Source organism: Mustela lutreola, chromosome 9 (assembly GCF_030435805.1).
Source record: "Mustela lutreola isolate mMusLut2 chromosome 9, mMusLut2.pri, whole genome shotgun sequence".
In the NCBI taxonomy this organism is placed as follows: domain Eukaryota; kingdom Metazoa; phylum Chordata; class Mammalia; order Carnivora; family Mustelidae; genus Mustela; species Mustela lutreola.
Window position 1 is genome coordinate 54,384,026 of NC_081298.1, and position 18,853 is coordinate 54,402,878.

General features: G+C 34.8%; 1 long non-coding RNA gene across 1 annotated transcript; it reads left to right on the forward strand.

Moving 5' to 3' along the window:
* Nucleotides 1-1,374: 1,374 nt before the first annotated feature.
* On the forward strand, nt 1,375-17,622 carry LOC131808285 (uncharacterized). Its single transcript, XR_009344768.1, has 3 exons — nt 1,375-1,550; nt 15,879-16,022; nt 17,512-17,622. It is a non-coding gene; the product is annotated as an uncharacterized LOC131808285 (long non-coding RNA).
* The last annotated feature ends 1,231 nt before the right edge of the window (nt 17,623-18,853 follow it).

The window sequence follows — 18,853 nt, forward strand, 5'->3', positions numbered from 1 at the left end:
GGGCTCTTTCCATATCTTAGCTTTACAAATAATGCTGCTATAAACATAGGGTGCCAGGATCCCTTTGAACAAGTTTTCTTATATTCATTGGGTAAATACACACCAACAGGATTGTTGGATCACAAAGGACTTCTATTTTTAAATTTTATGGAAATTCCATACTGTTTTCAAATATGGCTGTATCAGTTTGCATCACCACCAACAGTTCACAATTGTTACTTTTTCTTTTTTTTTACGATTTTATTCATTTGACAGAGAGAGATCACAAGTAGAGAGAGAGAGGAGGGAGCAGGCTCCATGCCTGGCAGAGAGCCCAATATGGGATTTGATCCCAGGACCCTGAAATCATGACCTGAGCTGAAGGCAGAGGCTTAACCCACTGAGCCACCCAGGCAGCCCCCACAAGTGTTACTTTTTCACATCCTCTCCAACACCTTTTGTTTCTTGTAGTGTTGATTTTAGCCATTCTGACAGGTGTGAGGTGGTATGTCTTTCTAGTATTGCTTTGTAATTTCCTGATGATACATGATGATGGACATCTTTTCATGTATCTACTGAACATTTGGATGTGTTCTTTGGGGAAACACTTGTTCATGTCTTCTATCCATGTTTTTATTGGATTATTTGTTTTTGGATGTTGACTAAAAACTGGATATTAAGTAACACACAAGACAGGTTTCCTTGAGCTTCAATTTTATTTGCATGAGTATCATTAACAGGAAAAAATATGCATATGTGTATGTACAAGTGTGTTTACATATACATCTATCTATCTATCCTCTATCCCCTGTCTTCTAATTGTGGTAAATCCTGTAAGGTGGGGAATGGGATAGTCTGAAGTAATGTGCTGCTGGATATGTTGGGTAAGCAAATTTAATTGCACTCAGATGCATTGGATATAAGTGAATCACTCAAATGAGTTATTTAATATAATATAGAAACAAATTAACATTTTATGTAGTTGAAAATAATAGGTAGTTAAAATAATTTTTGTTGTTTTTTGTTTTTGTGTCTTTTTTTGTTTATATATACTATGGTTTGAATGTTTATGTCTCCCAAAATCATATTATGAAATCTAACTCTGGAAGTGATAGTATTAAAACATAGGAGCCTTTGGGAGGTGACTAGGTCATAAGTGGGATTACAGTCCTTTTAAAGGAGACCCCAGAGAGTTCTCTTGATTCATTCATCATGTATGTTTACAGTGAGAAGATAGCCATCTATGAGGAAGTGGGCTCTCCCTGGATCTGCCCATTCCTTAATCTTGAACTTCTCAGTTCTAGAATTCTGAGAAATAAATTCCTGTTCCTTATAAGCTATTCAGTGTATATCATGTCCGTTATAGCAGCCTGCATGCAGAAGGACACTATGACCTAAAACGAGAGCAATAAATATAAAGTTTCAGTAAAGTCAGTTGGTACATTGTTTTTTTACTTAGAGAAGACATGCTGCTTCATGTTAAACCTTGATATTGTATATGTTTCTTGAAGGGCCACTTCTTACTCCTTTGTGTGTTCTCCACAAAGTCCACGATGATGCCTTACATAAAGGTAATATTTTATAAATACTGTTGGAAATATATACTTCTCTAAAATCTTATTTTGCCTACAGATTACATGGATCCACTTTGCCTTGTGTAGAATATTTGAAATATATTAAGAACAGGATGTCTCTCTAAATAACATTTAGAATCATCATTAGTTTATGACTCCTGACTCATTTGTTTATGCAGTGATACTTACTGCAAGAACACTGAAGTTTGTAATATAATTTTTGAATTAATCACCAAGCTAGTTTATTATAACTTATGAAAAAATAATTTCTCATGTTGGTTTAATTCTGCTCTTTTGTTATGGTCATGACATTTTCATTAAAATAAAGTAGAAACTAGAAGTAAATAATAAATGAAAAATAAAAAATAATAAATAAAAAAATAAAAGTAAAACTCTTGTGAAATGTTAAACTTTTCTTACATATTTTGTTTTGCTTTTCCTCTACCATACTGGCAAAGCTGTATTTTGCAGATAGATACAATTTTCTATTTCCTAGGTTTGTTACTTTTGCTAAAATTTTCAAAATATAAGAAGTTGAATAGTCATGGATTGTTTATTAAACTCCTTATCTACACATGTAAAAATAAAACAGTGATGGTGACCTGGGTATTTCTAAAATTGTATTCTGTTTTTCCATATTATGTTTTACAATGTAATTAATGAAGATTCTGCATATATTAACACCCATCCCCTTCTATCTCATCTGTATGTCCATTACAGAGCATGTATGATTTCTATTCATTGCTATGTTGTGGTGAAGAGATTGTCTGAAGTAGTCCTATATTTATGCAGGTAGATCTTAAGCTACGGTGCTCTTGTTTATTTGCTTGTTGGTGATCAGTATGTCTGAAAGATGGTAACTATTGCATCAGGTATGACGATTAAAAAATATTATTGGTGCCTGATAAATTGTGATGAAATAGGTAAGTCGATTCATAATTTGTTAATTAAATTAGAAAAAAATTCCTTTGGATTTGTCCTTTATTAAGAGTTTTTTTTTTTAAACAAATTCCTTGGGATGTTTTTTGTGTAATATATATCACATGCCTCAACCTTTAAATTTGAATGTAGAAAAGAGTTATCAGAATGAGCCTAGAAAATATTGTTATGAAATATTTGTGTTCTGTTATATTATGTTAACTTGGGAAATAATGGTAGTTATTTTTATTAGCATTTCCTACTTTCCACATGCCCTTACAGATGAGATATCATGTTTTTCCTACTTTTTTTTTATCGTGGTTGTTATATTCTTCATGATCAATAACAATCAATGAAAATTCATAACATTAATTTTCTTTGGGAAAGTGATATTTAGCAAGAATCCATGACCAAAAATTTTAGCTGTTGTTCTTCCAGGAGATGAGACTATCAATGTTCCCGAAATTTCAAGAAATAGAACTTATTAATTGTGTTGGTTGATGTTTATTGTCTCTGAACTTAGAGGTGCATAATTCACTTTAAAATTTATTTTGGGGGCGCCTGGGGGGCTCAGTGGGTGAAAGCTTCTGCCTTTGGCTCAGGTCATGATCCCAGGGTCCTGGGTAGTAGTTTCAGTGCCTACAGTATACTTTCAGGGAGAGAGTCATATAGGCTCTGAGTCACTTTCTGCCTAGAGATGACCTTATAGTGGTTCTGCCATTGTTTCTTTGTTTTTAAAATACATTCCTGGGCGTCATTCAGAAAATGCAGAGTTTGGCAATCTATATAAATTAAGAATGATTTTTTTGAATGTTTGTCTTTCACTACATCAAATTAACAGAATTAGACAGAAATTCCACTAAATTAAGCATTGTTAGGAAACGTGTAAATTGGAGCTGCTCAAATTAGTTGCTCTTTGAACTATGTGCTGTTGGTTCAGGATTAGATAAGGAGTTTGAAGGAAAACCTAAACCATTGCTTCATTTTTTGAGAGAGTCTTAGCATATTTTCTTAAAATTAGCTGAAATAAACAATGTGTTTAGTTGCAAAGTGATTTGCATTTTTGCACAAACTCCCTATCTCCTTGAGAATTATAAAAAATATTTCATGAAACATCATTGATCTTTACTTTGTGACACTGCTGTAAAGTACATTCAGAATTGCCAGTTAAAAGTGTTAGTGTTGAGATGAAATGTCATGCATTTTTTCTTCACTTCCATGCAAATGAACACAGTAATTTATTAAGAAACAATGAAGAAAAAAAAATTGACAATAAGTTCCAGATTTTAAAAATCACTTGCCATTCAATCCAAATTGTGAGTTTGATCAGTTACCGAACACTTTATAATGCACCCCCGGTAATTTTACAGAGATTATTTTTTTCTTAACAATTCTTGATTATTCTGTCTTGCAATGCAGAGAAAGCTAACTAATTTAAAATAAACTTCCGTTAATTTTGATTGTTGTAAACTTAAAATTGATTAATTTCCATATACAGAGTTGAAAACGTTCACAATTTACATTAAATATATATTCTGTGTATACCTTGGAAAAATTATACTGAAAATTGAAATTAAAATGATGTTGTATATAGCTGCAAGAAGCCGCCTGTCCCATTTCATCTTCCTATATACGTTGTGTCAGGTAATTTATAAAATCCCTACTGCATAACAAGTCTATTTTTTGTTGGAATGGGTAGTAATGTTTCTTCTTATTTCTAAATAAGAGTTGGTCTATGAGTGCATCTGCAACTGTATTTTTCCTAAGTGGCTTCATGGTCTTGAACTGAGAAAGCTCAGAACATTAAACATCAAAATAATATATTTTGACATAATTAGACATCAAGGAAATGCAATTAAAATGACACTGAGATATCACTACACACTTACCAGAATGGCTAAAATAAAATATAATGACAAGACCAAAAGAAAAAAATATACCATTTGATGATACACAATGGCAAGTTGTACCATCACTTAACCATCTCAGACTAGTGTAGTGTTAAATTTGTTTTTCTAAGCAATGTTTTGGGTCACTTACCACTTTTCAAGGATATAAAGTGCTACCATTTTACTTAAAACTGTGAAATTTGGTCAGATTTAAATTTCAATTTATGTTAAAACATTCTGTAAACTGTGTTAAACTTTGACATTTGTTCCCTCTGTTCAGTGAATAACACTATATCATATTCTGAAAAATACGCTAATTTTCATTTTGAAAAATATCCCTTTTTCCTATTATGGTAATTATTAATATGAATTAATAGTAGAATTTGATATGGTTCCATATGCCCATAAATACTTTATTGTATATTATCAAATTTAATAATGAATATAATGTACTTCTTTGGACAATTTTTAAAGACCAGTCTACTCTTAAAACAAAAAAATGGAGACGCACTTCTTTAGTTCAAACAAAATTCATTTTATTATAAAAAACCTCAGATAAATTTCAACCAATCATAATTTATTAAAATTATGTGTACTTAAAATTCTCATAGAAGAGTAAAACCATCATAAATAAAAATAAACACACACATCACCCATGTATTGGCAAATTACAATTGCTGTAACAATACATTAGGCATTCCATAGTTAAGGGCTATCAAAATTTCCATCAGTGGCAAAAAGATTTGTATCCAAATGGACTGATTTTCCAGAATCCAAGAAAAAGTCTCCTAGGGTTTATTTAAAGATAAATATTTGAACAAATACTTCTTAAATTTAGGAAATTCAGAACATACGATTAAAGAATATTTGCAGTGCAGACTATATTCAATCCTTCCTTTAAAATGGGCCTTTGAGTACATAATTCTGTTTTCTCTATCTAAATTGAGCTGTCCTCCAAGGAAGTTTTCTAAAATGTGTGTCTCTGTGTGATAAATGTTCTAAGACCTAACATGCTTCATTGTATTTTTACTGTGCTCTCAAATTTAATCAATAATTTGGCTTGATGTATAATATCTAGTTTCAAATATCTTTTCCATCTATACAAACACCCAGCTGTCACCTTTATATGCTATTACTATTGAGAATTCTGCTGTCAGCATTATTCTTGTACATTTTAGGTGATCTGTTCTTCTCTTGGGCATCATTTATGCTCTTCTCTGCTTTTGATATTCTTAAAACTCACCATAATGTATATGAGTGGTTTTGTGTGTGTGTGGTTTTTGTTTCTGATTTCTCATGTTCGGCATCATTTTAAGTCTGGTATCTTTTATCTTTCTTTAATTCTCCAAAATTCATCTCAGTACTTATTTAAATATTTTCTTTATTTTTTTTCTCTTCTGCTGCATTTGGGCAGAAGTCATTAATTTGTTTGTTTGTTTGTTTTTCCCAACTCTTTATTCATTTTACAGCTATATTCATCTTAGTCTCCATTTATTGTATTCTTTATTTCAACAATTTTCACTTAATTTATATTCACAGTATAGTATCTTTTCTTTGTATATGTATATCATTATTTTATCATATACTTTTAAGCTATTTTTAAAAATATTTTATTTATTTATTTGACAGTGAGAGATCACAAGTAGGCAGAGAGGCAGGCAGAGAGAGAGGAAGGGAAGCAGGCTACCTCCTGAGCAGAAAGCCCGATGTGGGGCTTGATCCCAGGACCCTGAACTCATGACCTGAACCGAAGGCAGCGGCTTAACCCACTGAGCCACCCAGGCGCCCCTTTTAAGCTATTTTTTTTAAAGTACAGTCATTCTTTTTTTTTTTATAAGATTTTCTTTCTTTATTTATTTGACAGAAAGAATTCACAAGTAGACGGAGGGCAGGCAGAGAGAGAGAGAGAGAGAGAGAGGGAAGCAGACTCCCTGCTGAGCAGAGAGCCTGATGCAGGACTTGATCCCAGGACCCTGAGATCATGACCTGAGCTGAAAGCAGTGGCTTAATCCACTGCCCCACCTAGGCGCCCCTAAGCTATTTTTTTAATTCCTGTTCCAATAACACTTGGATTGCCATATAAAGTTAACCACATCATCTTTTTTAGGTAAGTAATTGTACTTTTTATGTGCATAGTTATTTTGATCCATGAGTTCAGCTCCTCTTAGGATCATAAAATCTCTGTAAAGTCTGGATATGCTAGGATATTCTAAGCAACAATAAAATACATTGAAACCTGGTAGCTTAATTATAATAATGATTTCTTTCTCAATCATTCACAATAGCATTACATTCTGAGTAGCTTCCTTCTATTTTGCAGCTATAGTGTTTGGAAAAACTTGAATTGTGATATCACTGTGATAATGTGAATTAGTCAGGGTTTTTCAGAGAATCGGGAAGAGAAAACAAGGAAGATATTCTCCAGGGCCAACTCTAGAAGTGACTATTAAAACATCTGTCCAAATTCAATTGAACAAAACTCAGAAATGCCATCTCCAGTGAAATACAAAGAAGATTATATATAGTTCTGGGCACACACATCTCATTTGACCCAATGATGTACATCAATGAAAGACTGAAGGCCAATCACCACTCCATGGGAGAATTTAAAAATAAAATTACTAATGAGGCCAAGAATTCAGAATCACAAATACTTCAGAACTAATAATAACTGCCTTCACTTGATGTTATTCTATAAGATAAATCCTACGATCAAGTTTCAATTTTAAATTCTTACAATTTTAAATTCTTAAATCCTTATGAAGAAGCATCATTTGGAGGGAGCAGTTTTCATAATTTATCATCCATCAGCCTTTTTTAAAGATTTTATTTATTTATTGGACACAGAGAGAGAGAAAGAGAGAGAGAGAGAGATCACAAGTAAGCAGAGAGGCACGCAAGCAGGGAGGGAAGCAGGCTTCCTTTTGAGCAGAGCCCGATGTGGGGCTGGATCCCAGGACCCAGAGACCATGACTTGAGATGAAGGCAGAGGCTTAACCCACCACCCACGTGTGAGAGAGCCACTCAGGTGCCCCTCATCCATCAGTCTTAATTGATTGGAGGAAAATGTGTGGAGGAATAATGCCTTAGGGAGCTAATCTCTCTAAAGAATTTTCAAGTCTTTACCCCTTCAAGGTTTTTGTACAGTTCTGATAGCCTCTAAACATCCAGCTGATTTCTACAGTGACAGGCCTGTTAAAATCTGTCTTCAAACCAGGAATAGAGCTTGAAACATACCAGTCAAGTGCAACTTTGAATCTTTTAAGGAATTTATAATCATTTCTTTGTTTTTGGTTAATATCTGAAATAGTTCCATATTACACTTGCATAATTTCTCCGGAGCTGACTTTGAAGGAGGCATTCAGTTCCAGCTAGTTCCATATTTTGGCAAGAACTATAATTCTATATAAAAAAAACATATTTTAGGGCGCCTGGGTGGTTCAGTGGGTTAAAATCTCTGCCTTCGGCTCAGGTCATGATTCCAGGTTCCTGGGATTGAGTCCCACAGTGGGCTCTATTCTCAGCAGGGAGCCTGCTTCCATTCCTCTCTCTCTGGCTGCCTCTCTGCCTTCCTGTGATCTCTGTCAAGTAAATAAATAAAATTTTTTAAAAACATATTTTATACCGGTTATTCATGTTTATTAACTACGATATCACAATACAAATAATACAAACAGTTGCTCTTTATTAATACCTTCAACCAAGATCAAAAAATATGTCATATTTTCTCCAAAAATTTTATATCATCTGATAGGTCAGATATATATAAAATTACATTTAAAGTTTTAAAAATATCAGCAAATATTTCCATTTAAATGCAAATTTTAAAAAAATCTACTTTTCCAAACACGACTTTTATCCTATTTTTTTTGAATTTAGTTGACAACTGATAAAATGTTTAGCGAGACTATAAATGTTAGATCGAAAAAAATGATTAATACATGTAGGTTCAAATTATTATGTTCCATTAAAAATGATTTAGTCTTTGATGAACATCTGTTTGGTAATATGTTGTATCCAGATATAGTAAATTAATGATATATATAAAATTATAGGGAAATGACACCTTCCATTCCATTATGAGTAGAGCTTTTAAAATGCTATTTGTCACAACCTGTCATCTTGTCATTATGTAGCATTTAAAAAATGTATACTCTTCACTTTGAAGTCTTTAGAAATCTAAAATATGACTTTTTATGGTTTGTGTCTCCATATTCCTTTATTGCCAGTTTGAACAAATCCACATGCTTGGATTCAAAGGTAATAAATTCCTCTTATTTTGAAAAATGATGTTTATTTTTGTTCTCTCACCCTTCGCAGGTGGTTTCATTTTAGCACACTTCAGAGTTAAATTTCATGCTTATTAAAAACATTTATTATGATCTACATAGATGAATGAAACTTTTATTTTATTAAATTATTTGACAAAAAATCTGTTATTTTTAAAAATGTATTTCCTTTGAAGGGTTATTTTAGAGCGTTCAGAGAGGATCTAGGAGTGTGGTATTATGCAATTTTTAAGCAGGTATGAAATGGTTATTTATATGATTGTTTCTTTAAGGCTTATGTATATTGTCCATTATATGCTATAAAATATTTTGAAAGCAAATTTAAAGTATGTTTTACATAGTTTATTTTTTGGAAAAATATTTTTTTTTAAAGATTTTATTTATTTATTTGACAGAGAGAGAGATTACAAGTAGGCAGAGAGAGAGAGGAGGAAGCAGGCTCCCCGCTGAGCAGAGAGCCCGATGCGGGACTCGATCCCAGGACCCTGAGATCATGACCTGAGCCGAAGGCAGCGGCTTAACCCACTGAGCCACCCAGGCGCCCTTTTTGGAAAAATATTGAAATGACTTATGAAATTCAGTATACTCTCAACATTAATTTATTTTGAAATTTACCAGTTGTCTACTGAACCTATTATATGGCAGATATTACTTCAGACTACACTGGTAAATGAAATACTTGGCTTTATAGAACTTTTATTTTCATGGGTGAGACAGTTAAAAGCTATAAACCTTAATAAAAATTGCATAGTGCATTCAAAAATGATGAGTACAATGGGGAAAAAGAAAAATTCGATCAGGGTGAGAAAAATCAAGGTTGCTAGGCAGGGGATGGGGAGTTAAAATTTTTAATAGGAAGATCAGGGTAGTTACAATGAAGCTGACAATTGAACGAAGGTATGGAAAGGTGATGAATTTGCCCAGAACTATCAGCAATAAGGTCACTCCAGACAAAGGAATTGGCTATCTTGAAGGCCATAAGGTTGGATCATGCCTGGCATATCTGAGGAATAGCAAGGAGGCCACTGTGAGTGACTGAAGAGTAGCAGGGAAAGAGGTCACAGAGGTTAAATGAGTGGCTAGATCATGTAAAAGCTTAGAAGTCATTGTAAAACTCTGGCTTTTATGTTTGGAAACTTACTGTGTGATAGAATTTCTGCTAATAACGGAGAGTTCAAATGTCCATAAAATTTCAAGGATTCTTATTCCAGTAAGACAGAATAAAGAAAAAGAGTTCATATTTTCACATGGTGTAACAAATGCTCGGAGATCCAAGTGTAGGAAGCTATGGGAGCACAGAAGAAGGTACTAACATCACACCAATATATTTGATGACTGTGACTATATATAAATTTGTATTTTCTAGATTTTTAATAGTCATGGAATCACACAGTATATACTATTCATTGCCTGGCTTTTCTTTTCTCAGCATCATTACTTTGAGAATCTCCAATTCTAAATAGTTCATTTTGATGTTGAATAGTAATATCTTTAATTTATTGATCATAATTCGTCTTTGCTCTATTGATGGACATTGATGAACATTTCCACTGTTTTCAATTCTTAAAAATAAAGCTGCTATGAAATTCATATACAAGTCCTTGTATGAACATAGGGTTTGTTTCTCTTGGTTAAATGCCTAGAAGTAAAATGGCTATTTGTGTATCTGCAACATATTTTGCATTTAAAAAATTTTTCAAACTATTTTCCAAAGTGGTGGTATCATGATATATGCCAACAACAGTTTAGATTTTTTGTTGCTTCCCAATCTAGCTCAGACGAAGTACAATTAGCCTTTATAATTTTAGCCATTCTAATAGATATGTAAGTATGTCTCATTATGATTTTAATTTGTATTTCTTTAATGTCTAAATGTTGAGAAATTTGTCATGTGCTTTTAAGCCATCCATATACTTTTGGTGACATGTCTCTTCAATAATTTTCTTCACATGTAAAATTGGATACTTTGTTTGGTTATTAGTAAGGTTTTTTATTTTTATTCATTTTTTAATAATCAGAGTAGATGTCCATTATCAGATATATAATTTGAAAATCCCTTCTCCATCTTTACGGTTTCTCAATGGAGCTTTGATAGCTGTGTCTTTCAAGAAATATGCTACTTCTTTCCTGGTACATGGAGGTAAGACTAGAACAGTATCAATGTTGACCTTTGCAAAGAAAATCATGGCTTAAGTTATAGGTAGTCTGCGGTTGTTGGGAGTGCTCTGTAATATCAAGCATATCTAGTTAGTTGATAATTTTGTTCAAGTCTTACATAACTTACCAATTTGATGACCATTTGTCTATATAATCTTATATAATCTTAAAATAAGGGTGTTGAAATTCTTTTCCATTTCTCTTCTAAGGTAGAAGTTATGATTTTTGTTCTTAGTTTTTCCCTATATATCCCCAAATCTGTTATTAAGTATTAAAAGTCAAGAATTATTATACTCCATGATGAATTCATCCTTTTACTCTTCTGTAATTTTGACTTGATCTTTATGTCTGATAATGAAATTTGCTTTAAAATCACTTTTCATTATCTTGATATAACCACCAAAGTTATAGTGTGATTAGGGTTAATATAGCATATTTTTTCTTTTACTTTTTAAAGCACTTCTATATTTAATCCTGACAAAGAAACAAAACAGCTTTTTAACTTTGGAAGCATCTTTCTAAATTATCTTTTTTTTTTTTAAATAAAGCAGTAGCAATTTTTGTTAAGGGACCTAAAGTGAAAGTAGATTTAGAAATTAATTAATTTATTTAATTATTTATTTAGTAAAAGATTTTATTTTGTTTATTGACAGCAAGAGAGAGAGATAGAGAAGAAGAAGCACACAAGCAGGGGGAATCACATGCAAAGGGAGAGGAAGAAGCAAGCTCTTTGGGGTGCAAGTAATCCCATGCAGGGCTGGATCCCTGTACACTGGAATCATGACCTCAGCCAAAGGCAAACATCTGCTTAAACAACTGAGTCATCCAGGCACCCCTCGAAAATTAAAAAAAAAAAAGACATTTTAAAAACATATTGTTTCTTTCTTGTATTTTCTTTAAATATTTTATTTATTTGACAGACAGAGAGACAGGATGAGGAACTATAAGCAGGGCAGAGGGAAAAGGAGAAGCAGGTTTCCCACTGAGCAGAGAGCCTGATGTGGGGCTCCATCCCAGGACCCTGGGATCATGACCTGAAAAGAAGGGACACTTATGGAGGAAGCCACCCAGACACCTCTTTTCTTTGTTTTTAATATATGGCAACTGATGCTTCCCAGCCACGAGGAGCATATTACCCATTGATTAAATCTTTGATAACAACCTATTTAAAAAGGTGTGTAAATATATACTTACTCAGATTTATACACTTTGTGTTTTCTTCATAGTTTGGGGCTGGACCCCATGGTCACAACACTGCTTCCAGTCTTTGCCTTCCCATCTTTTGATACCAGGTATTTGGTCAGCAAAGCAAATTAGTATCAAAATTAATAAGCCCTTGGCACCATATCTCTGGAGCAGGGGTTGCTCTTAGCCAAGGCCCAGAGCAGTTGACCTCCCCTCGCTAGTGCTATAGCCCCAAGGACTAGGTCCCTGCCACCAGAACTCAGTCTTACATGTTATGCTAAGCAGACAAAACCAAAACAGGAAAGCTCCGTCAGCTCTCACTGGCATGCCTCATCTCCAACTCCCTCGACGTCCAGGCAGTACCAGATGACAGGGAGGGGTCTTGGTCCAACATATGGGAGGGAAGGAAGTAGCCATGAGCAAGTACCTGCCTCTCTGTTCCTTTCTTTCATGAGCAGGTTGTAAGGATGAGGAGAAGGAAGGGGAAGAGAGGTGCACTTCAAGGGGTGAAGGCCTCAGGTAGGCAGCTGGCTCCTGCCAGTAGGAAAGGGGCAAAGGAGAAGGCCTTGAGTCTTTCAGGGAGGATGGGGGGTAAGGGTTACAGCTTATGATGGAATCTGTACAGGAGTAATAGGGATACTAGTCATTTGAGTCTACCATTGGCAAGCTGGGCTGGGTGTCAGGGCAGATAGGCCTCCCTGGGCAATGGCAAATGAGAGAAGGTGGAATTCTTCTCTGAGGAGCAGGTGGAGCTTTGGGTGTTGGGAAAGCATAGACAGTATTGTTCCAGGGCAAAGAACAGGTCCGGGTACTCCTGGTTGGAGGTCAAGGCCACAGTATGATCCAGGTCTTCTACCAGCAGCTCGAAGGTACCACATGCCAGCCACCCCTCATCATTGTGTATAACTCTCTGGTGCACTTATTGGCTTATCCATCAAATGACTCCTTCAGCAGCTTGAAAACCACCTCCACAGGCACTCCAGGATATGGGAGGCTCCCAGAGTGAAAATTTTGCACAGGATCACCCCCAAAAGACCAGAAGTCACTCTGGTGGATGTAGATCTGGTCAAACATGGCCTTAGGGACCATCCACTTCACAGGCAGTCCACTGTTGGTTGTCTTTTTATAGTAACTGATGTGGTGATATCTCTGGCAAGGCTGAAGTCTGAGATCTTCATCATGTTGTCCTTTGTCACCAGCACTTCCCTGGTGGCCAGGTCTTGGTGTATGCACTTCTTGGAGGCAAGGTACTCCATGCCTCAGGCTACCTGGTAGGCACAGGATACCAGGTCCTTGGAGGAGAGTTGCTCTGCTGCATTGTGGCTGATATTGTAACAGTACTCCAGGTCAGGAGGCCTCTGTGCATGCAGGTACTCCTGTATGTTGTCTTTGGAGGCATATTCCATGAGAGTGTACGAAGGACCATCCTGTGTGCAGGACCCAGCAGGTTGATGGTGTCCTTGTGCTGTCCAATCATCTTCAGCATCTCCATTTCTGAGATTAGGTTTGACAGGTCGTTCTCTGTTGCATCTGACTTCAACATCTTCACAGACACATTAGTCAAATGGTTGGATTTGTCTTTGTCCAGCCCAATGGCCTCCTCCAACACCACCTGCCCAAAGGAGGCCTGCCTTAGTGGTCTGCCTAAACTGCCTACAACCAGCCTGCCTCAAGGCAGTTATGAACTCTAGATTATCCTCAAAATATTAACATTAAACCACAAGCTAAAAATTCTCTTCACTAGGTCTCTGTCGCAGGTCTAATTTTCTTATCTTTCATCATTTATCTTTTTCCTAATTCTTATTTTCAGTATAGTTTATTTTGCTTCCAGTTGTTTCCCCTGGTTTCTGTATGCTGTTTCATAGGGAAGAATTATCCTGTCATAAAATTATTTCTTGAGCATTCATTACATCTCTCAGTTAAAATGGGTTCTTTTATGGTATTGATTCATTTGAGTTTTCTGAAAATGGGAAGAATTTTCAAAATGGTGTTTTCCTCAAGGTTCAGAGTATGTCTTAGCCTCATCTTTACTCTTTTTGAAATTCACTTTTCAAATTCTTGTCCCTCTTTTTCTCTTTTTAAAATAAAATGTTTAATTTTTACTATTTTTTATTTGAGTATAGTTGATATTCAGTGTCATTTGGTTTCAGGTTTTCAATATCTCCATACATTATTCTATGATCACTACAAATATAGCCACCATCTGTCACCATATAACACTATTATAATATCATTGACTATATTCTCTACACTGTCCCATATCTCTTTTTAAAATCTCTGATTTTTATGTTTTCTGTTATTCTAATTTTCGACCATCATTTTACTTGGTTACATTAATAAAATATGCCTGATTACACACTCTTTGCTGAACACCATAGCATTTGATTTATAGTAGTCTTCTTCTTCTTCTTCTTCTTCTTTTAAATTAACATATAATATATTATTTGCCCCAGGGGTACAGGTCTGTGAATCGCCAGGTTTACACACTTCACAGCACTCACCACAGCACATACCCTCCCCAATGTTCATAACCCCACCACCCTCTCCCTACCCTCCCCCCCCACCCCGGCAACTCTCAGTTTGTTTTGTGAGATGAAGAGTCTCTTATGGTTTGTCTCCCTCCCAATCCCATCTTGTTTCATTTACTCTTTTCCTGTCCCCCAAACCCCCCACATTGCACCTCCATTTCCTCATATCAGGGAGATCATATGATAGTGTCTTTCTCTGGTTGACTTATTTTGCTAAGCATAATACCCTCTAGTTCCATCCATGTCAACGCAAATGGCAAGATTTCATTTCTTTTGATGGCTGCATAGTATTCCATCGTATGTATATATACATATATACCATTCATTTATTGATGGACATCTAGGTTCTTTCCATAGTTTGGCTATTGTGGATATTACTGCCATAAACATTTGGTGCACGTGCCCTTTTGGATCATATAGCAGTCTTCTTTACCTCTATCAGAACCCCAGGAAGCTTTATTTATTTATTTACTCACATAAACAGATGATCCAACACAACGTTTTCTGATGTTCTAATGTATTATAATGTCTTACCGCTTAACACTATGCTTACTGCTCTCTTTCACTGTCTGACTAAATCCTCATCATCACTATGCCATTTAATGAGAAAGAACATTTGAACTCAGAGTTTTCTCCATATCAGGGAATGAAGACTCCACCCTTCTGTTTGTGCAGGTAAAATAAATGTTGATATTGTCTGTCCTGCACATACCCCATCCTGTTCACCAGAATATTCATCATCAAAATATATACAAAATGAAAACCATACCTCACCACTTCTATTACCACCCAGCATGCTAAAAACACCATCATATGTTCCTGAATTATTGACTTGATTGATAACCCCACTTCCACACACCTGCACTCCTTTCTACCTGCAAATTTATTTTGGTACAGCAATTTAACCTAACAATCAAGTCAGATGATTTTATTCTGCTGTTGAAAGTCTTTTGGTATCTTCCCCTTTCATATTAAATAAAAACTGAAGGCGTTTCAATGTACTAGAAGGTCATACATCAATACGTTCTTCCTCTCTCCACCACTATGAACTCCTCATTGGCCTCCTTGCTTTTCCTCAAAAGTAACAGACAAGCTGTTCACACAAAGTCTATATACTTACTTGCTCTGCCTAGAGCAATCTTTTCCTTTAATATTTGTATAACACTCTCCTTCACTTCCTGGGTCTTTGTGCAAATAACATCTCCTAAATGAGATATAACCACCCAACACAAAATAAAATTAAATTTCATCCCAGCATTCTGCAATGGCTTTTACCTTTCTTGTATTTCTTTGTAACACTCATCACCATCAACCATCAATCATTATTCTATTACTGGTTTATTTTCTTATTTGAGACAGAGAGAGAGAGAATTGGGAGGGTGCGCAGAGGAAGAAGAAAACACTCCACTCACTGCCTAGAAAGCCTGCTGGGGAGTTACATCCCAGGACCCTGAGATCATGACCCAAGCCAAAGGCAGTCACTCAAAGGACTGAGCCTCCGAGGTGCCCCTCTATTATTGGTTTATTTCACTATTATATTTCAAAAGAATGTAAGCTCTTTGTGGTCAGGTATTTTATATGTTTTATTAATTGAAGTATTCTCAGAAAGGTAGCTGGCAGATTGTAAGGGCTCACTAAACTGTATTTTGTTGTTATTATTGGGCTCCTTTATGGGCTTTACCTCTTACGCTAGAAGTCTATCCTTCCAATGTAAGCAATAAGTATAGAGCCCTGCTGCCTGTTCAAATGTGTATAAAGCCTATATTAAGTGGATATTTTAAAAGCTAAATGAATGGCTTAATAGTTGTATATAGGGAGAAAGGGAACATATTTTCCACAGTTCAGAAGTGGAGTTCTTTTATAGAGTTCTTGTACAAGCCTACACTATTGAACGATAATGGGCAGTTGTACATTACAATTATACAAACACTTTGGTAATTTATATCCTTTTTTTGTAATTCATGACTGGATCATTTAATTCCTTAGGAGCATTATAGCATTTCAACTTTTCATGTTCAATAAACTTATTGGGGTTGCTACCTTTTTTATTCAAATGGAGAAATAGTCATGATTTAATCTAAATAAAGTGCTACTGATTGTGTTGTTTTCTAGGAATGAGTCGCACATGCTAGTTTAAAAGTTTTGTTAAATTCCCAAGTCTGTCACTGATAAAAGCCTTTTGTAGATTAGTAACTTGATCAAAACGGAAAAGTTATGTAACACCAATTGTTATACTATCTTTGTTTCCATCTTGAATTGTAATAACACCCATCTTAACTCTATTTAAGACTAATCATTGTCAGATGGATTTGTGGCATTGATTGCATGATATGAAATCTAGTATAACTAAAAGTTTTTGGTTTTAGTAGCATATAAATCAATTTAGAAAAATATATGTATTTGAATATAAGATAAAGTTTTAAATTATTTGGCAATAGTAAACTAAACTTTTTTTTGGTAAATTTTTATTTTCTAAAATTTCATTGAGCTCTTTTGCAATAAGAAACAAGTTACAAAAAATTAAGGTTTATTTACCCCAATTCAAAATTATTAGGAATATAATCATTGAGGTTGAAGTATTTAAAATATTGAACCCAAAATATTTTATTAGGTAAATTCATCAATGCTGAACATTCACTGTTTAAATATACTAATACTATTGATAGACTGGTCGAAGCCTAAAATCAAATATTTATTAAATATTTATATCCATATCTTTTCATGGCTTGGTAATTCATTTTTCTAACATTAGATAATATTCCATTGTTTGCCTGTACTACACTTTATTTTTCCTTTCACCTATGGAAGGATATCTTGGTTGCTTCCAAGCTTTTGTCAGTTATGAATAAAAGTACTATAGACATCTTTGTGGGTATAGATTTCATCTTCTTTGGATGAATACCAAGAACTGCTACTGCTGAATCATCTGGCAAGAATATGTTTAGTTTTGTAAGAAACTGCCAAGTTGTTTTGCATTCTTTATTCTCAATAGACATGGAAGAACATTCCTGTTGCTCCACATCCTCACCAACATTTCGTGTTCTGTTGTCAGTGCTCTGGATTCTGGGTATGTACTGGTGTCTCTTTTTTGTTTTAATTTGCATTTTCCGGATGACATATGATGTGAAGCATCTTTTTATATGCTTATTTGCCATCTGTAATATTGTCTTTTGTGAGGTATGTGCTAAGGTCTTTGGCTCATTTTTAATCAGGTTTTTCCCCCATTGTTGAGTTTTAAGGGGTCTTTGTGTATTTTTGATTTACAGTCCTTTGCCAGATGTGTATTTTGAAAATTTTTTCTCATTGTCTGTGCTTTGCCTTTTCATTCTCTTGGCATTGTGTTTCACAGAGTAGACATTTTTAAATTCAGTGCTTGTGCTTTTGTAGCTAAAGTTATTGCCAAAACCAAGGTCATTTAAATTTTCTTCTGTATTACCTTCTACATGTTTCATGTTTAGGTTTATAATCCAATCTGAGTTAATTTTTGTGAAGAGTGTATGATATCTGCCTGGATTTATTTTATTTTATTATTTTATTTTATTTTATTTTATTTTATATTTTTACATTTAGCTTCACCATTACTCCAGAACCATTTGTTTAAAAGATTGTATTTTGCTCTCTTGTATTGCTTTTGCTTTTATATTAAATATAAAATATAATTGATAATATATATTCTGTTGCTTTAATCTAGTCTTTCTGTGGTATTACAATATCTTGCTTACAATTATCGTTATGGTAAACTTTTTTTAAAATTTTTATTTATTTATTTGACAGAGATAGAGATCACAAATAGGCAGAGAGACAGACAGAGAGAGAGATGAGGAGAAGCAGGCTCCCTGCTGAGCAGAGAGCCCAATGCGGGACTCGATCCCAGGCCCTTGGGATCATGACCTGAGCCGAAGGCAGAGGCCTAACCCACTGAGCCACCCAGGTGCCCCATCGTTATGGTAAACTTAGAAGTCAGTCCTCAGTCTTTGTTCTCCTTCAACACTATGTTGACAATTGTGAGTCTTTGCCTCTCCATATAAACTTTAAAATAAGTTTGTTAATATTTAAAAAAAGAACTTGCTGGAATGCATTAATTGTATAGATAAACTGGGAAACCAGTGACCTCTTGAGCTTAGCAGGAGATAGACCATGGACATCAGTTGTCACAGTGGTGCCTCTGGCAGAACCTATTGCAAATCCCTAGGCAAAATGAGACCTCAAGGATCTGAGAGAATGTCTAAGAAGTACTTGATACATCCCTTGGGTATGGTTTATTGAAGTGTCCACCTGTCTGAAAGCTGGGGAATCTAGATAAGGGAGGGAAAATTAGTTATGATCAAACATAT